This window comes from Lycorma delicatula, chromosome 12, assembly GCF_047948215.1.
Source record: "Lycorma delicatula isolate Av1 chromosome 12, ASM4794821v1, whole genome shotgun sequence".
Taxonomy (NCBI): Eukaryota; Metazoa; Arthropoda; class Insecta; order Hemiptera; family Fulgoridae; genus Lycorma; species Lycorma delicatula.
In genome coordinates, this window is record NC_134466.1 from 69,935,309 (window position 1) to 69,961,329 (window position 26,021).

General features: G+C 29.5%; 1 pseudogene; it reads right to left on the reverse strand.

Moving 5' to 3' along the window:
* LOC142333516 (glycine dehydrogenase (decarboxylating), mitochondrial-like) overlaps positions 1-10,756 on the reverse strand; it is a 48,456-nt pseudogene extending 37,700 nt beyond the window's left edge.
* Positions 10,757-26,021: the final 15,265 nt, after the last annotated feature.

The window sequence follows — 26,021 nt, forward strand, 5'->3', positions numbered from 1 at the left end:
GGTAGTGTGCAAGTATACATATACACCTAATAACACCTTGCGGAACCTGTTAGCGAGCCCGACACTGCCTAGGCACCTGCAAATGGGGTTCCTCCACCTCTTAAAAAAAAAGGAAGAGCATGTTTATACAAAATAATTATAGCATCCCTTTTTATAAATATTTCATCCAATATTATAAATCTTCTACTCGCATAATAAATATTAAAAAATATAGAAAAAACTAACAATATGATAAAGAAACAAGAAAGAAAGAACTGAGTATTTACTGAACAAAGTTTTGAGACTCATAACTTTATAAATATTACTCAGCTAATATTTGGTGGAAAACCATTGAAAACAGGTTGACTAACCGTGAAATATAAAAATGTTGTACTTCTTTCAATTGATTTGCACAAAGGTATATTAAATTATTGCTTACATTATGGGTATATTGTTTTACTTCTTAAAATGTATGTTTAATAAAATTATTACCTATGAGATAATCCCATAGCTTCTGCAGCAGCTGTACTTTCATCTAACAAAGAAGCATTAGCTACTTCCATACCAGTTAACTCGCAAACCATTGTTTGATAATTCAAAAGACCTTCTAATCTTCCTTGTGCAACTTCTGGTTGATATGGTGTATACTGTGTTGTCCTAAAAAAAACAAACTATTAAACACCTTACAGATATTTCAAATAAAATATTACACATATTACAGATAGTTCAAATAAAATAACAAAGAATTTCATTTTGGCTCAACAGCAACCTACAGTAACTCTTCAATTATCTGAAATTCTCTAAAGTAACTTTCACTTTCAGTGAACTTGAAAATATCATAATATTAATAACTATCGTGAAATAAAAGACATAAGAATAAAGGATCAAAAAGGTTTTTTTTGAGATGACTGACATCAAGTGGCATAATGTGATGTAGTCCCAATAATTTTTTAAATATTTAATCAGTCATTACTAACACACAGTTAATGTGGTTATTGTGGTTAATGTGTTAATGGTTATTGCATGTGTGGTTAATTTGTTACTGAACTACACAATGCAATTCCTATTTCATAATTGTTGATTCAACTGAAAACTGGTTTTGTGAGAAGTTTTATCAATCTAGGTTTTTTAAATTTAGCTAATAAACATAATATCTTTATTTTTTACCTGTTTTAAGAGGCAGCAAGTCTTAAATTTTTAAATAAAGTGTACTACATTGTTTTTTGAAATAATTCTATTATAAAACTGACAGGATTTAAGTCAGTCAAATTTAAAACTCTTATCAGAGTAAATAATAAGACTTGAATAAATTAGTCACTGGGATAAATAAAAAGATTTTCATATAATAATTTAATTTCATACATTTCAAAAACATACAGAATTCGCGTACATTTTTTTCTTCTTTATCTTTACAAAAAAAAAAAAAAATGAATACAATGTAGGAATATTGATTAGTAACATCTATATCAGAAAACTTATGCTGAAAATAGCATTTTTCCAGTCAAGGGTGAAGATGTTGGAGAAACCTCTTCCTAGATCTATCTAGTAAAATATATTTTGGTTAAACTACTTCAGATCATGAATTTCAAAACTCTCTACTCTTACTTCTCCTACAACTATCCTGTTCAACAATAATCATGTCTTTTAACTTTTTCATAGTTAAAAGAAACCACTACAGTAAAAGCAACTACATCTGAATCACTAATATAACAGCAATACTAACCCCTTGGTTTTCTGTTTTTGTAAGGTAATATGGAACGGAGCACAAGTATGTCGGAAGATGTTTTACCCTCATATTTGTTGCAGGCCCTGGACTTCTATCCCTTGCTGCTGTTTCTTTCTAATTAGTTGGCATGTAGTTAATTTTAATAACAGGTATATATAAAAATTATTTGTTTTTAAACTGGATGGAATTTTGTATTGCGTTCTGATCTTATTAGATTGTGTAACTTTGAAAATTTTCACTACGGTTATCCTTGGGAGAATTGCTAAATTTTTGCATCCTTTCTTCCTCTGTTCTCTGAAGGCCTTGGCAGTATCTTTTGGTCTAGCAGGGATGCACCTGATGGGGCCTTAGTTTATGAAGGGGATAACACACTCTCTTTAAGTGAGTTGCAAAGAAATGCTGAGGCAGTCACCTTTCTTGTATACAGACTGAGATGAAGAAGAGAAACTGGATTTTATCAATGTTTCTTCTTCATCTTTTTCCAGTGTACTGGGCTTCATTAACTCTGGTTTCAGGAAATGAATTTCTTGCTTCTTAAGTCTCTTCTCTTTTTGTTTACCTGTCTTACTGTGTTCAATGGTTGTAATTATTTACAACTGGTAACATTATAACCGCTTCCTCATCTGATCATTATTGCCGCCATTATCCCTTTTTTCTTTTCTGTTTAGTCTCCGGAATCACCACAAGGTATTACTTCAGAAGATGAATGAGGATGATATGTATGAATGTAAATGAAATGTAGTCTTGTACAATCTCAGATCAACCATTTCTGAGATGAAACCTAACTCCCAAAGAGTACCGATATCCAAAATCTAGTATTCAAAATCTCCGTATAAAAGTAATTGCCCCTATCCCTGACCTTTGTTTATTTCACTTCTTAAAATTATTACATTTTTATATGTGATATGGTTGATGATAGAAACACCTCTCAGTCTTAAAACATTTGTTTGTCTTTTTCATTATTTAAAATAAAACATTTTAATCTTCAAGTCCCAGCAATGCAGTTATGAATGAAATTTTCTTCTATTTCATAACGTTTGAGTATGTTAATAAGCAATTCTTTTCTGAAAATTAAGAATATCAAGTTTATTATTAATGTTGGTCGACATGCTTATTGTGTCAACAAGATTACTGGCAAATATTGGTTCTACGTTGATGTGGAAAGCTTTTATAATATTCATTATATCTTAGAATGAAATTGTACCCTGTTTGACTGATGTAGAAAATTGTGTGGTTTGAACAATTCAGTTTACATACTACAGAATAGTGAAATATTCCAGGTTGTTTCTTTTCTGTGTAAAATTGTTTATTTTGTCTGATCAATGTTTGAAAAGCCACACTGCATCCAGATTTTTTTAATTTATAAGCTATTTTCTCCGATTCTTTATGTTTTATATATATTAATATGATGTATTTTTTGTTTCGCTTACCTTTTTTAGTATTTTTATTAATTTTGTATAAGACTATCGATGAGTGTGCTGTTACACAGAATGAGAATCTGGGTGTTAGACATTCTGTAGTGAAGAGTCCTCATGTGCTCTTTAGGGGACATGAGTAGATTATACTTAAGCAGATAGTTTATGAGGCTGATTACTTAAGATGTTGTGGATGAGCATGTTAATTATCTATTGTTCTTGGTGTATTCTGAAAGTATGTTTTTGTTTATTCTTTTGTTAGGTAAGGTCAAAATTATTTTTTATTATCTTTAAAGTTTAATTTGTGGCATTTTCTTAAAGTATTTTAATAGTAATTCACAATGCTTCGTGTTATCTTAGGGATCATTGACTTATATGTTTCAGGAAATTATTTTACGGCCATATTTTTTGTAAGAAGTTATTTTTGTTCTATACGTTGAAAAAAGATTTCTACTATAATGTTGCATTATATAGGTTTGTAATAAAAGAAAAATAACAAGTACTGATTAAAAAAATAAGAAAACCATGAACATTTAATACAGAGATAAATTGACTTACCAGCCTGGATTTTCAAAAATATTTCTCATTATAGTATGCGGGACGCAACAATTATGGTATCCCATACCAATATATGACCACCATACTTGGTTAAGTTCTGCAATTTTTCTAATTTTTTTTATAAGTTCATATTCACCTGTAAATTTAAATATGAATAATAATTTTTAAATTAATCCCATAAAGTTAAGTACAAAGCACTTTATATCCATCCCCAATAAATGCTCTTTGTGCACCTCCCTAAATCGAATTAATCTGCAAATGAATTAATTCATTTGCAGATTAAATATAATTAATTTTTAAGATATAAACCACCTATATGCATCCAATCCATCTCTGCTGATTGGTCAGAACCATTTCAAGGTCAGTTGTTTTCTAACAAGTATTTTATATATTTGAAAGTTGCACTTTATTAATTATTCTTTTACAATACTTTATAAACAATTATTTCAATTCATCGCGTAATATATATTTCACATTGCAAATGCCACAATACATAAGATATACAAATAGATAAAATAAATCACACATTTAAAACAAGAATTAGTTCATCAGTACTAAGTGTCAATCAAGAAGTAATCTACAAAACTTTCCAACATCCTGATACTGCAATCAGGGTATTGCAGGAATTGCCCCTCTCTACAAAGAAAAGAATTAAACTAACTGTTTAAGCATTATGAACTTTTATTTGGGAGTTATTCAAGTATTACAAAGAGTCCTTAACTATAAGAAAAGACCAACAAACTGTTTTCAATTTGGATTAGGAATTTTCGATTTAATGTGCTGGGTAGAAAATAGTAATGGTCACCTCAAATTTACACGATCAAGGGTAAAATTTATGTTATTCTGTTTGTTAGATGACAACATATTCAAGGTTAGTCGCATATAACAATATAATAACATTGATAGCCCGTTAACCAGTTCTGTTCCCTATAATTAAATTATGCTACATAAATTCTGTGAGAATGGGAGTTCAAAGAATCAAAGGGATTCTGTAAACTTAAATTTAATAATATTAAATTTTATTATTGATAAATTAAAAAGATAAATTTAAAAATTTTCAGGGATTTTCTATATTTACTTGAATTTTAAGACATTCTCAGGATACCCTACTTATCCTGGGAGGATGTAGGATTTTAGTGAGGCATTTCATTTATGTCACAAAATTTAAGACATTATTCAGATATGAACTGCAACCTGCTATATCTCAAGATATCCCCTCAACATTCTGTATATCTCAATTCACACATTGCACTTGTGGAACAAGTTTTGAGTTCCACAGACATTATGTGTTGCATCAACAGAAGTATAAAAATATTTGATTCATCAAAAAACAAACAAAAATATGATGGGATAAAATTCAAATAAACTGCAAGATTTTCACAATTTTTTTTCTTTAAAATATTTTAATAATATCTATAGTAGTAGCAAGATCACAAAGCAAAGTAATAGCAGTAACTGATGGCTTGAAATCTTTTACACTAAATCAGCTCTGCACATTTATGTTAAAAGTCCTGATCGGTGTTGGTGAAATTTTTATTTGGTTTTGTTTGTTTGTGCTTTTATATTTTGTTTTACAATTCTTTTTAATTGAAAGTACGGTTACAAAACTTTCTTAGCTGTAATTAATTCCACCACCTTGTTCAATTTTCATTAAAATTTAACATCATCGATATTACGTATATGCAGGTTATCATATGAAATTTCATGAATGTATGTTAGACACATTATGGTAGATAAATGCCAACACCCAAATAAATACACACCTACAGAATTTTACCCTTTTTTTTTTTTACCTCAAAACAATCAGAAATTAAAGAAGTTAGATCCCCAAAATTTTGACTAATTGCAATACTAATGCTTATTATATTTTGTTAGGTCTCTAAAACATAAAGCCCAATAAAGAATTTTCATATCATTTTATGATTAACTAAAAATGAAACAGATATATTTTACAATAAAATGTTAATTGGAATATCTCTTTTATATATATATATATATATATATATATATGTATGATTGAATGTATGCATGTATGTGTGTGTGTGTGTGTGTGTGTGTGTGTGTGTGTGTGTGTGTGTGTGTGTGTGTGTGTGTGTGTGTGTGTGTGTGTGTGTGTGTGTGTGTGTGTGTGTGTGTGTGTGTGTGTGTGTGTGTGTGTGTGTGTGTGTGTGTGTGTGTGTGTGTGTGTGTGTGTGTGTGTGTGTGTGTGTGTGTGTGTGTGTGTGTGTGTGTGTGTGATGACATCTTATTTACGTGGTTTTAAAAAAAAATTACCACTAATAATTTTAATTGAAATCATAGTGCAACAATGACAGCAGCACTTTTGCTGAAAACATTTGTGTTGTCAAAAGGATTTAAATAAAATTCTTAAAAAATACATAAAGCCATTAAAAATGTATTACTTAAAGGCTCATTCAAATGTAATGGTCTTCTCAGATTTATATTATCAGGAACCGCCTTACTGCTTAATTCATCCAATGACTAAAAAATAATAAACCACAAATCAATATATTCTATTTCATAGTGCAATTTATTCATAAAGTTTAAATTACAAACTAAATTAATTCAGACTGATATAGACTCAATATCTGTCATAAAAATTTAGTACACACAAAGGAAATAGAAAATAATTTTGGATATGAACATCAAAAAAAAATTGAAAAGAAACTTCAGTTAGGAATTTACAGAAAACCACCAGGAGAATGCAACAACATGATCAAGAAAACATCATTAGCAAAGTAATGAACACCATTATAATAGTATGCTATTGAAAAGTAGTACATACAATAAAAGCCCTAACATAAATAAAAAGATAAAAGAAATGACCAAATATGTGATTTTAAGTTAATTTAATTCATCTTTTTGCAAGGATGAATTTGGATAAAATGTTTATCAGTTAATGAAACAGTCATATTTTAGCCATATATTACTATACAGACAAAATAGACAGACATTAAGAATATGACTTTAATACTGAGAAACTCTATTTGCAGTCATTACCTAATAATTTTTGTTAATCTATTTTTTTTTTTTTTTTTTTAATATTTTGCCGTTATTTTTAATATATACGAGTATGTATACAGAGTGGTGCACGAAATTATCTAACATTTGGTTTTGTTAAAAAATATTTATTTGAATCGCGATACAGAAAAGTAAAATACAATGTGTTTAGTATATACCTGGAGATTCTGTTCTGCTTATCATATGTTCAATATGACCACCATCACATCTAGCAAATTCATCAACATGAACTCCTACATTGTTAGTAACTCGACGACAAATATCCTCAGTTATCTCATTGCACGCCTCGATGATCGGGACCCATAGTTCCATCACTGTACAAGGATGTTTAGGAAAATTTTTTTCCTTCTTTAATCCCCAAAGAAAATAATCACACGGATTCAAATCAGGACTGTTCGGGGGCAGTTCTATTCGCACACAAAACGATTACGAAATCGGTTTGAAATGACATTTGCGTTAAAAGTTTCATGCAAAAAGTCTAAACCAACATTAGCTGTGAGTGGTCTGGCTCCATACTGCATGAATAGAGTTGCTGTACGTCCTGATTTTTTGAGACTGTCACTTGTTTTATCCTCAACGTCCTGGTGTCCCGAGAAGGATTTTCAGGATATTAAATTATCCCGGTTTGGTAAATAATGTAAACATTATTTTTTAACAAAATTTTAAAATTTTTAACAAAACAGAGATTTTCATTTAACAAAAATTGAATATTATGTATGATCACAACTCGAAGAAAAACTAAAATTACTGTGACTGAAAGTAATACAGATAAAAAAACTAGAACAGAACACCTTATTTTATTCAGAAAACTAACATTATTAACATTTACTTGAAAAATATTTTGTCATTATTATTCTAGCATATTTCCAGAATGCCTTCAAAATATGGTACAAGGCGATAAGAGCATTTAGTAGCTCTAAGCTGGAATTTTGATTCTATACAATTATCAGGAAACACAATTTAAAAAATTGAACCAACATCTTCACATGAACTTAAGGATAACTTATTTTGTACAACATTGAGAACCCACATAATCTCTGCCTTAGAAACAATATTTTTCTGATTGTAAGAGTTTATGGAAAAAATCACAACTAAAAAAACTATTGTTCCTGGAAGGATGAAACAAAAAGCAATTTATTCATATTTTCTCAACGTAAAAGATTGGTCCATCAATCTTAGATAGGTAAATTGAAGAGAGATAGAAAATTACTAATAAAGTTGAACATGAAAAACGGTGAAATTTCACTTTTGGTAATTCTTTTCAATAGACAGGGATGGCATGCAGTTTGAATGATTTTTTTATATGTAGGTATATGTTAGTAGTTCTAACATAAATAATTTTAATGGTGATATACTTACCCCTACTGTTATGAATTTTTGAAAACTAACTTTTTTTAAAATTCAAATTTTGGCTTCCAATAACTCTGATTGGGCTGGTGATAAAAATCTCAAATTTGCACAACCTACAGTGTTTTTGTATGTGTTTATGGCAAGTAAAAAGGTTTCTTGTGTATTATACTAATAAAAATGTAACAACCTCTCAAAAATCATGAAAAACGTGTTAAAAGCAATACCAATTTGACTCACTAAATAAGTGCTCCAAGGGAATTTATTGTCTTCTTTGCACTTTACATTTTTTTATATATTTTTTGTATTTAGCCAATTGTATATTATGTAGTTTCCTGCCCTAATTAAGATTCAATATTAAATTTCTTTACAGCATTAATTAAGATAATAAAAATTGAAACCGAATGTGAAATTTAGAAAAAAATTAATTATTAATAAACTCCATATAAAAATATTATAAACATGGCAATAATATTTCAAATTTTACTTTTTATATGAATATCTGCAACTTTGTAATTTATTGGATACAGCATTAATAAAATGAGTAAATTATTAATTTAAAAATAAGAAGTACTTATTTAGCAACACTTTAAGTAGCGTTCCCAGTTTTGCAATAATGCATCATTATCACATATAATGTTAAATGAATCACATATTGGTAAGCTGTAACAGTCATTTCAACAAGATTCAGTCATTCACACCATACTTGACAACTCAGACAATTTTGCTAAAAGAATGATTTTGCCAAGTAGATAAAAAACTCATTGTATTTAAATAATTACTGAAAAACCTTTTTTTTGTACTTATCCATAACAAAGGAGTGTATAATTTCCCCCACCTAATTGTATTGGACAATTACTTACAGTTATACTCATATTAGTTATATAATTAACAAACTTGATTTGTGATATTTAAGTATGTTATTAGTCGACTGATGACAGCCAGAGATCTCTATGAAAGCATAATCTGTGGTATATGATGTAACAAGGGAACTCTGCTAAATGAAAATCGAAATGGTGCCTAACTGTACTGCTGTGCAGTATATTATAGCACTTTAAACTACCCACAACTTTTTCCATGTTTTGTGTACGAGCATCATACTCTGGCAGAATCGACATAGTTATTTTATCTAAGTTTAATATGATTAAACCACTGGGTTGGTCTAATGTGAACTTATCATAAATCAGCTGATTTCAAAGTTGGGAGTTCTAAGTTCAAATCCTAGTAAAGGCAGTTACTTTTATATGTATTTGAATACTAAATTGTGGATACCAGTGTTCTTTGGTGGTTGGGTTTCAATTAACCACATATTTCGGGAATGGTCTACCTGAGACTGTACAAGACTACACTTTATTTACATTCATACATATCACTCTCAATCATCCATCGTCTGAAATAATAACTTATGGTGGTTTTGGAGGCTAAACAGAAACAGAAAAAGTCTAATATGATTAGAATCCAGCTTTTTCAAGTCTGCAATACACTTCCGGTGAATTGTAATAAACGACACACTTTCTTTATAATGATTTTGATGGTATACATTATTGTGCTAAGGATCAGTCATTAGTAATTTAGAAGGACTCTTTCATCAATATGCAAATTTTACCCAGTTTTTACTAAATTAAAAGCACATGTCATAATTCATTGAGAGGCTGTAGACATAGAGGTTATAAGTATTAAATCACTACATTCACAGACAGGATATAAAATTTACAACTACCTTGATAACATACATATAACTTTTTCTGTACCATCTGTCAAACTTACCTTTCATTGTATTCCTTAAACTTCAAGTGATCTCATCAAATGATATTTTTTTATTTTGTTTAATTAAATATTCCCTTATTAAAGTCAAAATAAAACTGCTGCATAACACATAAATCTATATTCTATTTTTGCAGTCTTGCTCAGAATGAACTGAATCTACTATATTTCAATTAACATTTTTTTATTAAATAAAATTCAAAATGGAAACAATCACAAAAAGTGTTATTTAAAAAAAAACGAAAAAGTGAATAATGTACACTACAACAATGACTGATAATATGTTAACAATCTATTTGAGGAATAAAACACACTTTCAAATTATTGAATTTGATGTGACAAAAGCATTGCATTTGCCATAAATTTTGCCTAAGATACCAGCATGAATCTTAGCAATGACAGATAGGCAAGGTATTAAATAGAGATCAATAAAATATTTTCCAATAATAAGACTGTCAGGGCAGGTTTAAACTGAAATACAGAAAACATTGCTAAACCCATTCGTAATTTAAAACTTATTAATAATTCTATTAGATTTTATTTTTGAAACATTAGGATTTGTAGAATTGTACAAATTCCACGAGAACAAATAATAAAACATTACAAAGAATATAAAACACATTATTATAATAAGCAAATACTTACTATTGTATTCCATCTGCTCTAAAAGATCTACTAATATACACTGTTGCTGCTTAGGATAATGCATGAATTCAACTTGAAGAATATTTTGGGCAACAAATTTTCCTTTAGGCATAATCTTTCTCAACACCGAATTCTTTCATATATTTCATGGCAGCATATATAAATTCCACATGTCCTCTTTTATGGGTCTCCCTAACCCTGAAATGATTCAATAATTCTAAATAAGTTTCTTTTGATTTGTCTTCAGTTCTTTCAAAACGGTTAGGAGCCGATAGTTTTTCATCTCTCTTAGAAGAGAAATTCTTATTGAATGTATGAAAGCACGTCCTATTATTAAAAATTACTTTTCTATGTAATCCATCACAAACGTTTAAAAAACCAGTAATTTTTTTTAAACTAAGTCTAAAAATTGCTCGTGACATTATTAGTAGCCGTTAAATAAGAATTACCGGTCAACATAAATTAGGATACTTGAAAAATCACATGTTATTTATAAATCATTTTATAAACTATATACATTACAAAAAATGATATTTAAAGACAAAAATCACACAACGCTGAAACAATATTATTTACAGTAATTATTTTTTTCATCTAGGGAAATGACTCTCCCTCACATTATTTACAATACTAGAAAATTAACCTGAAAATTTTGATCATTTGAATTGACGATCGACTGCTATCTAGTAATGGGAAGAATCGTGAACGAGTTGTTCCTTCGATTCGACTCTATACTGAACGAAAGAATCGAGAATCGGTTTGCAGGAGAAACAGATTCTTTCTACGATTCTTAACAATGAAATGGATAGGCGACGGGAAACCAAATCTTTCTCAATTACGAATCGATTCTATTCGATTCATAGCAATGAGTTATGTATTATTAATGCTATAAAACAAATGTAGTCTCTTAATCTTTTTTGATATCAGTATCATTTTGTTAAAAACAATTTTATCTACATTACAGAAATTTTGTTGATATGAACTAGATCTTTCAGCTTACTTGAAAGCCATCATCAGGAGATAATATTATTTTATTAAAGTTTAAAATATTTAAAAGATCACAGTTAAAATTTAAAACAGTCATAACTGTGTGGTCCTACCACTATACTGAAGGAAGATACATGTACTCCGGTGGATTATTCCTGTATTCCATGTTCTCTACATCAGTATTCCTTCGCTATACTGGTAAGACCATACAGTCATTACTTTTACATGTGAGCTTTTAAATTTTTAATTTTAATTAACTAATTTTATCTCCTGATGATGACTTTCAAGGAAGCCGAAAGATCATGCATTGATTTAAACGTGCTGGTAAGATGGGTTTCATTAATTGTTTATTTATTTAGAATATCTGTAGTACCATATTTGAGAAATTTCTTGGCCAACTTTTTTTGTTGAATCATATCATTCACAATATATATATTTTCCTCTTTTAATAAAACTAGTATAATGACCTTCACAAATCGATATAAATTCATATAAATCTTCACAAATCATGATATAGTATTACATTGATTTTTATAAGTATTAATGTTGTGTATATTTTAAAACGTAATTTATACAGAATGCTTTTGGTGACATAAACATGTACATTATAAATTCACTTGCATTAAATTGATCTTTGCAAATATTTTCATTTTAATTAAAATAGCTTACAAAATGCAGATATTTCTGTCTTTTGGGTTTGGTTTAAATACATTTATTATCCCCAATCAATTTTTTTTAATATTACAGAATAAAACACATTAGGGCCTGTAAAGGTTGAACTACAGGTAAAATCTATATGAACCTGGTTTACTCATTATATTTGTTAGAGTAATTATTGATAAATGATTAGAAAATTGGTAATTATCAGTAACAATTTCAATAAAAGTTATTTTAACTTATATCCCTCTACAAATCTCTAGACCTTGCCGGTGGTGAGGAAGCTTGAGTGCTCAGCGATACAGAATAGCTGGACCAAAGGTGCAACCATATCGAAGAGGCATCTGTTGAGAGCCAGACTAAGGAATGATTCGTGAAAGAGGGCAGCAGCTCTTTCAGTAGTTGTTAAGGGCGTAGGTAAAGAGGACATAAACGGCCATATTGTCATCACTCAATCTTCAGAGTACTGCGCAGTTGAAAGCAGTAGAAAACTACAGCTGCTTTTCCAAAAAAATGTAAGTCTGCATTTTCATAACAAAGATGAAAGTCCCTTGCTTGGTAAAATATTCCAGAGATAAACTATTTTAATAAGAATAATTTTAAATAGAATTCTGTACAGAAGAATTGAGAGAAGAGTGGAAGAAGTGTTAGGAGAAGACAGATTTTGGTTTCAAGAAAAGTATAGGCATAAGAGAAGCAATTTTAGAGCTCAGATTAATAGTAAAAGGAAGATTAAGGAAAAACAAACATACTTTGTATTTATAGACATAGAAAAAACATTCAATAACGTAAACTGGAATAAAATGTTCACCATTTAAAAAAAATTAAGGTTCAAGTACAGAGATAGAAGAAAAATTGCTAACATTTATAGGCATTAAACAACAGTAATAATTGAAGAACGTAAGAAAGAAGCCGTAATAAAAAAGGGAGTCCGACAAGGATGTTCCCAATCCCCGTTACTTTTTAATGTTTACATAGAACTAACAGAACAATTTAGATCTGGAGTAACAGTACAAGGTGAAAAGATAAAAATGCTACGATTTACTGATGATATAGTAACTCTAACAGACAGTAAAAAAGGATTTAGAAGAAACAAAGAATGACATGGATGAAGTCATATGCAAGAAAATAAACAAGAAAAAACGCAAGTAATGAAATTTAGTAGAATTAAAGTAGATGGACCGCTGAATATAAAAATAGGAAGAGAAAAGATCATGGAGATAGAAGAAGTTTGTTATTTGTAAAATAGAATTACTAAATATAGACGAAGCAGGAGTAATATAAAATGCAAAATAGCACTGGCAAAATGAGCTTTCAGCCAGTAAATTAATCTGTTTACATCAAAACTTAATTTAAACATCAGGAAGACATTTTCAAAGAATGTGTTTGGAGCGTAGCCTTATTTGGAAGTGAACTTGGACGATCAGAAAAGAAAAGTTTAGAAACTTTTGAAATGCAGTACTATAGGAGAATGTTAAAAATGAGATGGATGGATAGACGGAAGCGACAAATGAAGAGAAGTTTGGCAAATTGATGAAGAAAGAAGCATTTGGAAAAATATAGTTAAAAGAAGAGACAGACTTTTAGGCCATATATTAAACATTCTAGAACAGTCGCTTTAATATTGGAGGGACAGGTAGAAGGGAAACATTGAGCAGGCAGGCAACATTTGGAATATGTAAAACAAATTATTAGGGATGCAGGATGTAAGGGGTATACCGAAGTGAAACGACTGGCACTAGATAAATAATCTTATTAGATAGATAATCAAACCAATCAAACGATTGAAGACAAAAAAAAATTTTATTAAAACAACTCGGTCATTAATCTTTCATGCGGTTACACTGTACTGTAAGTGCAATGGCAATGTCAAACAAATTTGTTTGTTTGGTGTTCTCACAACAGTGTTGAAATGAGTAAAGCTCTGCCCTCCCTCCATTTACTTTTAGATGTAGTTTGCAATGAAGATAAGTTTTAAATATTTGCACTATATTATATTTTATTTGAGTACCTACTCAAATAGAAAGATGATAAATAAAAATAAATAAAGGTGTACAAGGTGAAGATAAATAAATAGACTTAAATAATTACCTGTATGTTTTTATAACATGTTCATTATTATTATTATTAAATATTTTCAAACAAATTTGTGTTGCAATTAAACAAATATTGTTTGATATTCTGATTAAATTATAATATGAACACAAAAAAATTTAAGCATAAACCATGGAAGCAAAATGAACTGTTCTGGCATTTGCCTTACAACCAAGGGAAACCATGGTAAAACCTTGGTCAGAACATCAAAAATATTTTAAAACATTCACCTTTACAAAAAAATAAACATTACAATCAGAAATAATTATAAGTTCTTCCAATTATATTGCATTCTGAAATGACATCAGTTAAAGAAAACTGTCTTTTTTTTAACATATTCTTGTCAAGAAGGAGTTTACACATTCATGATTATAAATATAAATAAGAACAAACCCTTGTTTTGTTATACAAGAAATTAAGTTTCATTACCTTAACATATTATTTGTTGGGCAACATGAAAGTTTTTCTTCATAATATTTGTAATTAACACTTTAAATATTTTTAGTTTCTTTTGTAAAAGAATTAACAATTAATGTAATTACATAAATAAATAGTATAAAAATTAATAAAAGTAAATAAGTTAATAATAGTTTTTCAGTAATAAAGTATTTCTTAATATAAATTTAACACACAACAAAATCAGAAAGAAATTAACCAAATAAATATAAAAAAGTATTGTTCCTGCAATAATAATTAACAATATTACTTTCAATGGAGAAAGAAAGATTAATTTTATATAATATAAAACTAAGTATTATAATCTTAATGAAAGACTTCTCCACAATATTTCCAAATAAGGATTTATAACATTATAATACATTTAATAATGAAACAAAATATAAATTAAGATATTTTTTCTTTTTACTAGAAACACTGACTTTCTGTATTAATTTTAATAATTATTTACCAATAATTTTATGTTTAAATAATTTCCTAATGTTGTTGTATACAATTATGTAATTTTCAATATATCAAAAACAGTATTCGAAAGAATCAATATTTTCAAATATTAATAATATTACTGTATTATGACTCACTCGAATTTACACAGTATTCTTAAATTAATGCATCTTCTTAAGTTAGTTATTTTGTAAATGGTTTTTATATTGTAAACGCTTGTAAACAGCATTTTAGTTAATCATTAAGATCTTTGATATTTACAGACTGATGAAGGTAACAAAAATAATCATAATTTGATGAAGTTTACAACTGTGATAGGGAACAACTTAACAGATAAATCATGATGATCCCACATTTGATGAAATCTGCAAAAATATATAAATAGGTATTTAAATACCTGCGTTACAAAAATAAATAAACCTAATGCATAATGTATCCATCATTTCCCTAAGAAATGGAGCGGTCATGGAGGTTCACATTTCTGGCCACCAAGATCACCTGATCTAAAACCTTTTAGATCTTTTTGCGTCTGGGGATGGGTGAAAAATATTGTACAAAAAACAAAAATACATTCTCGTGAGGAATTAATTGTTCGCATTATGGATGCTGCTGACATACTTAAGGATAGCCCTGAAGAACTATAAAGAGCTACAAGAGCAGTACAGAAGCAAGCCAAGAAATGTTTTGAAGCTGCTGGGTTTTATCTAATATTTTAATAAACTGGTAGGTAAAATCTACTGTACTGTTTAAATTTAAAAAAAATTAAAATAAAATTTTAATTTTTCTAAACTTTTTTTGTTTTGTTCGATTTATCTTGCACAATTTTGTTCAGAATTAAATTCTCTACAAGTTTTATTTAAAGGTTTTAGGTGTTTATTACCCATTTAACAAAGTTATTGTACATCAAACATAAAAACGGGGTTTTTACTGTAATTCATTGATTTTCATCACAGATTACTTAAAAACTACTGTAGATACAGTTTTGGTAGGTATTGTATTCAATTTTTAAGGTAAAAATCCATAGCAATCACTAATTCTGCCCCCTAATTAATGCCGAAAAAATTTCAGAATGACCTCTTTCACCGAGGTTGCTGAAATCTTGAGTGAAATCTGTCATTAGCCGTTACTCACAAACGATGCATTTAAGGGTGTATGTTATTTGAACTTTTTCCATTAATTTGACATGTGGAATATGTTACAAAAATCCTGGTTGACCTTTGTTATACACTCTGTATATAACTTGATTTCAATTTCTTTTTATACAGTTTTGCTAACAGGAATCACAGTCAGGGATTACTTCAGAGGATGATACGTATGAGTGTAAATGAAGTGTAGTCTAGTACAGTTTTAGGTCGACCATTTCTGAGATGTGTGGGTAATTGAAACCCAACCACCAAAGAACATCGTTATCCACGGTACCGATACCGATACAGACACCGATTCAGATACCGGTATCGTTACCGATAACAGTATCGATAACGGTACCGTTATCTGGTTAGCGTTGATAACGGTATCCAGATAACAGTAAATCTGGATACCGTATCAACGGTATTTTTTATACCGTTTTTCTAATATTCAAATCTGTGTTAAAGTAACTGCCTTTACTAGGATTTGAATGTTGGAAAACTCGCGGCTTCGAAATCAGCTGATTTGTGAAGACGCGCGTTCGCCGCTAGACCAACCCAGGGCGTGTAATATCAATTTCAAAAAAAATAAAAATGATGTATTTAAAGTTCTATTACGTTTTAAGTTAAATATTTCAAAAAAATTAAATTTTATAAACAATAGCGATTCTACTAAAATAATAAACCCCAAATAAATAAATATCTTAGACAAGTTGGCTATAGTTTAAAACGTGAAAACTGCCGGCCAGAATATATGTGTAGGAGCAACCGTTCTTTTTCTTTTAGAGCTAAAGAACAATACAATGATATAGAAATTTTTTTATCTTAAAGAATTTAAAATATTTTCCAAAAACTGGTTAATGGCTACGGCTTGGTAGACGTGTTTGCTAATGGAAATATAAAAATTAGATTACCTTATCAATATTATAGTGCACTTGCTATTAAGCTGTCTTGTCAGTGCACTGCACAATAATATCTATAAGAATAAACATTGCAATATAAGTATACACTTTCTTTTATTTATCATGCATTTGAGTAAGATATTTTAAGTACGTTATAATAAGCATCTTACTCTGATTGAGTAGCATTTGGGTAGGTAATGCAGAACATACTTTAAGAATCGATTCAGTGTATGAAAAACAATAAAAGTACATTTATTGCCATCAAAAGTTCCATCTATCTATATTATCTGTTCTATTATTGTTTTTTTTAAATCTATTTCTCAGTAAGTTTTGCGGTATCTTGATAATATTTGATATACTTATTAAATTTTCTGATAAACTAGTAATTGTGTGACATAAAACTTCATTTTGTAATAAATTTAACAATAAATTAAGCTATAAAAGAGAGAATAACTACAGTGGAATTAAATTAAATTGTAAAATGGAATTATTGTTTGCAATAGGTATTGTATTGTAATTTACATATAAATTTATAGTAAAAATATTTTAAAAGTTACAACCACCACATCCTTGTTTTTTTTTCTGTTTTTGTTTTCTTTTTGTTCACAAAAGTTATTTGAAGTTAAAATGAAAAATAATAAATTTGTAAAGTGAACAATTTAAAATACTACTAAGAACAAAGTAATGCTACTTAATAACAGAATGATCTCTGAAACAAATGTTAGATTTGAAGGTGTAATAAATCATGAAAGTGTATTTTATATGATATTGCTGAGAATAGATTGGAAGAGACAAATTATGTCGATGGTAGGCTACATCGAAAGCAGGTGGAAGGTGAGTTCATTTTTTTTTAGAAAAAAATGTACTTCTCCTGAACAACATTGCAAAATGACAAAAGTTTGATTTAAAATACAATTTTTCTTTACTAGTCAATAAATAAACTGCCATGATTACATTAATTTTCAATGATTATCTCTTCATCTCATATGTACTATTAAATTATATTTTTTAGTTTAACTGTTATGAATTTTATTATCACAAAATGACATCATTTATTAAAATATAATTTTAAGTTAAGGCAGAGTAAGTGCAGATACACAAAGTTTTAGTGAATAACAAAGTAAATTATTTACTACTATAATTTACAGATAAGTTGCAATTAAAAATCACACCTGAAAGTGAATTAATGATTTAAAGGGTTTTCGTCTCTGTGAGCTTTATTCTCTTAACACTTATTAAAAAAAAAATAAAATATAAGTGATCTTTGTATGGTTTGAAAATTATAATATAGCAGATTTTGTAAATTCTGCAAAAGAATATTAGTGGTTATAAATATCATTTCCCAAAAGTGAAAGTACCCCAAAAAACCCTCTTACCCCAAAAAACATAAAAAACTTTCTCATGAAAATTAAACAGATCGTTTCTCTCTTTGGTAGATACATTAAAACTTTATGAAGTAATTTGAAAGAAAAACCTGGAACTTTAGATGTTATCCAAATTAATCGCTTCATTACTAATATTGTATTGATTATAAAGACAAATTGTTATTCATACAATGGAATTTAATTACATTCATAAGCCTTTACATAGAGTTAAGCCTTTAAATATTATAATATCGAATCGAGAATCGATGAGTTAATCCCAAGTTTTCCTAATTTTTTTAATGTTTTCTCTCAACTTAAAAAACCTATGGAACTTTTTTTTTCTTTTTGCTAGAGCCCTTCTAGTCTTTCCTTACACATGTCTTCCCCTTTGTAAGAGCTGCTGGACATTCTTAAATGTACATTGATGTTACCGCTTGCTACATAAAATTTTTAATGGTTTTTACTTATTGCATTGCACGTTTTATATATTGTAATAAATAAATTGAAAACTCACAGATTACTGTTTCCTCTCCAATCTAATTTGATGAAAATGACAATTCTATTTATGCTAAATTCTGGGATAAAAGTCCTCCATCTGACATTGCTGAAAAAGAAAACTTACAAATTTAGTTATTATTAAATTACAAATAAGTAACAAAGTCTATAAGTTGTATTGGTATAATTTTTTGTTTAATGATATTTAGTTAACACAAAATTCAATTCACCTTAAAATTATAAAATTTAACTTTATGCTTTTTGTTATGAAGAAATTTGGTCAATTAAATTATAAGAAGTGTAAATTAATTCATCAAGACATCTAAGTTTAGTCTGTTGTGCTTTTAATATAATAATTTGCCTGCGATATAAGTCTCATAAGCAGACAGATATCACTCTGTTAAGGGGCGATTAAGAAAGTAGCTATTGCCTCAGCCTAAGAGATAAATCCAGAATTTTATCCAAGACAAACCTCAAAGATGTAATCGATATTCATGGAATCTATTTGACGAATAAGGGATTCCAATCGACTCAAGGAATCTAGTTCACAATAATTAATATTTTTATGTCTCTGAAGCAGTCATAACTCAACAGATAACCTGACATGACACATATCTATTTCCAAAAAAACGCTGAGCCAATCTTAATAAAAACTGAACATCAATAGTTAGGCTTTCTGAGGAAAATGGATATTTTAATGGTTTTCCTGGTGCCTTTCCCACAAAAATTATTGCATACCAAGATGAAGCTGACTAAACTATAGCTGATATTCAGCCCTGAAATTGGTCCTTTCACTCTGTTCATCACATTGACTGGTTGTATAGTGTCATCGTAAATTTAAAGAAATCAACTTTATATGGTATCACTTGTATCTCGCATGACTTGTATAGCACAGAATTCACAGATCAGGAATTTACAATGTAATGACTTGTTCAACCACTCCTTCAATCTATTTAGTGCTGGTAAAGGAGCAATTGATGAAAGATATGATATTGCTGTTTCCAACTGTGAGATTTGTTTTGTAATTCATTTTTTGTGAGCAAACTTACAGTTAAACTGAAATCTGTAGATTATAATCTCATGATTATACTAATATTATGAGTGACATAGTCATGGTGCCAGAAAATCATGAAGAACAGCTGAATATTGATTTGTAATCAAGAATTACCTTAAACCTGATTGATATTTAAATATTTATTTAAAAAAACGATAGAGGAACCGGAACTGTTATGATAATTTTTTTTATTTCTAGTTACTTAGGAAGAAATTGTACTTTGAAAAAATAAATCAATAAAATAATTATAATCAGATATATATATGTCATTTGCCGTAAACAAAAGATTGAATGCGACAAGATACGAGATGCATGTCCCACAAAATAGCATTGGCATTCTCAAGAAAAAAGCATTTCATGCCGGGCTTAGTAAGGAAAGTGAGGACTGAAACAATTGCCCATCATCTTCTACACAGAGTAGGCTAAGCCCACTAAAACACAGAAAATCTTTCAGCTCTACAAGCAACACCTTCACTCCGTTCACCACTGGGACTAGTCATGTATGAAAATCATTATTCTTAATGAAATAGAAAGAAATTGTACCTCTTACCTCTCTTGTGCTTTATATGCATCAGTACATTGTGATTGCGACAGATTATGTAATTCAATAACTGAAGATAAGACTTCTGCTAGGTCAAAGAAAATTATTCACGAAATGTACCTCACAGTTGGGAACAGTAACATCATGTGTTTCATCGACTACTCTTTTACCTATTACCTAATAAATGAATGAACATGTAATTAGATTACGCATAGCTGATTGGTGTTAGCACATTATATACTTTGCTTCTACTTAATAAAAATGTAATTAATTCTTGTATTCTAATATCATTGTAGATGTAAAATAGTTAATAAAAATTATTTGTTTTAAATAATTAAAACATTTCTCCTGATATTAGGTATTCGTGTGTGATCCTCGTATGTCACAACCGTAACCGGCAGAGGACAACTTCCTCACGACGAGAGTTTCTGCAAGAGGAGCCCCATGGCAACACTTAATCCGTTGGAGTTTATTATCGACGGTAGCCGTCCAGTCACTTTGCCACCTCACTCGCAGTGATTGTTTTATATGATTGATAAAATCAAAGGTACTAACTCGGGTGGTGAAAGGAGGCTGAATACATGCTTCCTTGGCAGCAGAATCTGTTCTTTCGTTACCTAGAATTCCAACGTGGCTGGGGATCCAGCAAAAACCTACCTCCCTGTTGCGTTTATTTAACTCAGCGATTTTATCATAAATGTCAATGACAGGATGTTTGGAATAAAGGTTTTCCAATGTCTGGAGAGCACTGTACGAGTCACTGCAAATAAGAATGCTCCTATATTTAGGGCCAACGATACTTAGAGCCCTATCCATAGCGAGTAGTTCTGCGGTGAACACACTCGTAACACCGGGTAGACCAAACATATAGGACTGTTCATTGATAACAAAAGCACAACCAACGTTACCGCCATGATCGACCCATCAGTATATATCACCACGCCTGGGTTCAACTTGGCGAGGAGAAACTGAAACATCTGCCAGAAAACAATAGGTGGCGTGGAACGCTTATATTATGTTGTAAGATCAAACGTAAAATTTACATGGTGTATTCTCCACGGGGGGTTCGAGCACGGACATGATGGAAAGAACGAGGGAGAGTCAACACTCATATGCTGCAGCAGACGTCGTGTACGGACACCCACAGGCGCAGTACAACGTGGACGGTCCTCATACTACCTCATATTAGGATTCTTAAGAACTGGGTCAAAAGCTGGGTGATTCGGCTGTCCGCTGAGACAGCCAAATAATACAGACATCTGTTGTTGCCTACTACAGAGCTTAAAATTATATTCAGTCAAAACTTCAATTGTCTATACTGTGTGTTGTGTTCACACAGTTATTAGTGTTTTGCTATATTTTCATAAATTCTTTATAATACTGAAGAGATTTTTTTCTCATTTTTATTTGCTACATGGCCTCTAAAAAGTTGATGGATGCTCAAATCATCCAGACAATTATTGTTACATTAGAGGTAAATGTACGCATAAATCTCATAGAAAAACTTATTTCTGGATTGCGCACTCAGGGATCAAGATAAAATCTGGGTGCCTCGTGTTATTTTTATATGATGCTCAGTTCAACAGGAAACGACGAGCCCTGTTATTTATCATGCATTAGCTGCATGGAAGTCCTTCAGAGACATTGTTGGTGTTTTTTAGGCAACAGAAAAGATGAAAACTATGTTTATGGTTAATAAGCTGTTAAAAAACTACAAATATTTAGTACGTAGGATGTCATTAAAAATTCATTTCCTACAGTCTCACCTAGACTTTTTTCCTGAAAATTTGTGCTCTGTCAGTGATGAGCAAGGAGACCGTTTCCGTCAGCATCACTACCAAGGAAGATAGGACGCTAGAATGATTGATGACTGTTGTTGGTTTTTATTTAGAGAAACTGATAAAACATCGTATAAGCGAGAAAACATTTGTAAACTTATTTTAAAAACTTAGTTCCAATGATTTAATCGTTTAAAAACTCTATTGAATATATTTCAATTCATCTGTATTTGAATAACAAAAACTTAGCTGATTTGAACAAATTATAAATGAATACATAAAAATAATAACTTTTTTGAAATATTGGTATGACACTGATTATGCATTTATTGGTAAATAAATCGTATGTATCTAAAAATGCAATGTATTACACAAAATTTTTTAAGTTTTGAATTCAGCACCCAATATTTGTTAAAATACCATGCCCAATTCTAGATGTGATTTTTATATTTTGCTGCGTTTTAAAAATTCTATTAGACATTTACAGTACTTACTTTTTATTCAATCCAGATTTGAAACTACGGTTGATAGTCACTTTAACTAAAATTTTCTTTTATCTTCCATAACCATTTTCCGCTTTCAATATTATATTTGAGAATCAGTAACCATTTTTTTTTGTCACAGCTTCCATGAATTTAAAAGTAATCCCAGTACAGCACCTACAACTCAAAATCACTTGGCAAAAAGATTAGTAATGCACTTAATATGAACTGTTAATTTTTTTTTTTTTTTTTTTTTTTTTTTTGTTTTGCGTAGGAGGAGGAAAAGCTCTACCAGCCACCGTCTGCGCCCGCAACAGACGGTAGTGTCGGGCTCTCACCGACTAAAAACCTCCCCCTTAGGGAGGAGGACCCTATTAGGGATTGGGATCGTGGACGCGACTTAACTAACTAATAATAAAATAATATCTACGTTGTACCTGAAAAAAAATACACAGCATATACAAAATTTAAATCTATTTTCATAAAACTTAATTTACACTGCTTATCTAAGTAATTTTAATGTAAAATTTACATTGAACCTGAAACAGAAACATACACAAAAATAGACATAAAAATTTCCTACAGGAAAGTTCCTATCAGGGGACCCTACTGGGACTTGGCATTGGGATCGCGGACGCGACTTAACTAATAATAAAATAATATCTATATTGTACCTGAAAAAAACATACACAGCATATACAAAATTTATATCTATTTTCATAAAACTTAATTTACACTGCTTATCTAAGTAATTTTAATGTAAAATTTATGTTGAACCTGAAACAGAAACATACACAAAAATAGACATAAAAATTTCCTACAGGAAAGTTCCTATCAGGGGACCCTACTGGGACTAGGCATTGGGATCGCGGACGCAACTTAACTAATAATAAAATAATATCTACATTGTACCTGAAAAAACATACACAGCATATACAAAATTTATATCTATTTTCATAAAACTTAATTTACACTGCTTATCTAAGTAATTTTAATGTAAAATTTATGTTGAACCTGAAATAGAAACATGCACAAAAATAGACATAAAAAATTCCCTAAAGGAAAGTTCCTATCAGGGGACCCTACTGGGACTAGGCACCTACCGCGATTTTATAAGAATATTATACTATCAACTTAAAAACTACACAACTTATTTTTAACATGAAAATTTATAATATTAAACAATAATAACAAAAGTAAGTACCTTTAGTAGAAAATTATCCTACAATAAAAGGGAGTACCACAATGTAAGGAGGGCCACTTACATGGCAGCTCTCCCTTAGAATATTAAATGAACCGTTGAGTTACCTGAAACAAAAGAAAATAAGACAAATTCAATTAGCGGTTGTGAAATTAAATAGTTTTGTTTTAGTTATTTAATTCATTTCATGTATGATAGCACTTAACTTTTTCTAACAAAAATATTTATTAGGAATGATTAGGTGGTCCATTTTTACTTCTTAAATATTTAACCTGAGGTACAAGTATTTATATAGACATTTTTTACAGAAATAGAATCACTAGCTAGGTAAGTACACAAGAAAAGCTATACCTTCTTCCAGACTAGATAGATACAAAGAACACTGAATTTTTTACGGACCCCGCATCGGGTAGATATCCATTGAGAAATCATTGAAAAACACCCTTTTAATAGATCAAGGTAGAAGAAAATAAAGGAAAAAAGTTGAAGTTAGAAGGTGAGAAAGGAAGATTGCTAAACAAGACAACTCGCTCAAAAAAGCCCCTTTTAAGGCAGCAAGGATTCCTGTCGTACAAGATCAGAGCGCTTTACCAAGAATAAATGCAAAAACATTATTCTGAATTAAGGTTCACTGATGTAGATGGTAACAAATCTATATCGCATCCAGGAATGTGTGTTATATGAACCTACTTGGCCGAGCTAAAATTTTCAGCTAAGAATAATGTTTAATAGTAACAAAAATCGATACAGGATATCGGTATACCACCTGATCCTTTTACTAATTTTTATATTATTTTTTTAAAATCATATTTAATATTTTTATAGAATGAAATGCATCATTTATTTTCTTATTATTTTTTACAATTTTATATAGGTTTCCACTTGCTTTGATTGCTCTGGTATTTAAAATTCATGAAATATTTATGTGCCATCTAATTTGTTTAAGTATATTAAACAAATTTTGACAAAGAGGTGCAAGCATGGTTTCATTAAATTTTCAAGCCCCCGTCAGGCAAGAGATTCATTGTCAAAGCAATTAAAACAATAAAGGACTAAACAGAATTTCCATTATCAAAAACAAAAAAACTTGTGAAATCACTTCTAAATTTTTACACAGTATATTTTCTATTAAAATAATACGTTGAAGATATTGCATTGTTTCATCTATCAAAACCCATTTTCTATCTGTAAACATATATAAAATTCATTTTTATTATAATTAAGGAGGTATCTAAGTGAAAAGATGACTGTCACGACAATAATTTGATTCTTATTTCATTTATTTTACACATGAAATCAAACAAAATCAGTTGCTTTTCATGGCCATTCTTTACATTATAAAAGAATAATTGTCTTCTACAAAAAGAATAATCGAGTTAAATTATAAGTACATGTTGCATTTCAATTTTATTAACAATGATGAAAAAAAATCAAATGATGTACAGTTGTTAACTGATAAATACTCAAAATATTCTTGAAATATTGTAAGCCAAGAAATGTACATAATTAGTTATTTAGTTTCATTGCTGTATCAAAATTCATAAAAATTTGTATATACATATATATATATATACATATATATATAAAATTTAACATTATATGAAATTTAAATCACCTAAACACAGTAATTAGAGTATTTATACTTATGTTCCAATAACCGGTTTGTGCAGTATCTTACACCTTCACTTGCTATTATATTCTATCTTATTCTTTTTAATTTATTTGTATTATTTTTGTGTAAATTATAAATATTTTATTTAATTAAATAATTATAAATTATAAATTTTCACAAGTACATTTATGTTCATTTTTTTGTCTTAGGTCATTTGACTGGTTTTTGATGCAGCTCTTTAAGATTCCCTATTTAGTGCTAGTCGTTTCATTTTGGTATACGTTGTACCTGTACAATAGGGTATGTTGTATACCCTAATTATGTTTGTAATATCATTTAAAATTTCACAAAAGATAACATTATAATTTATCATAA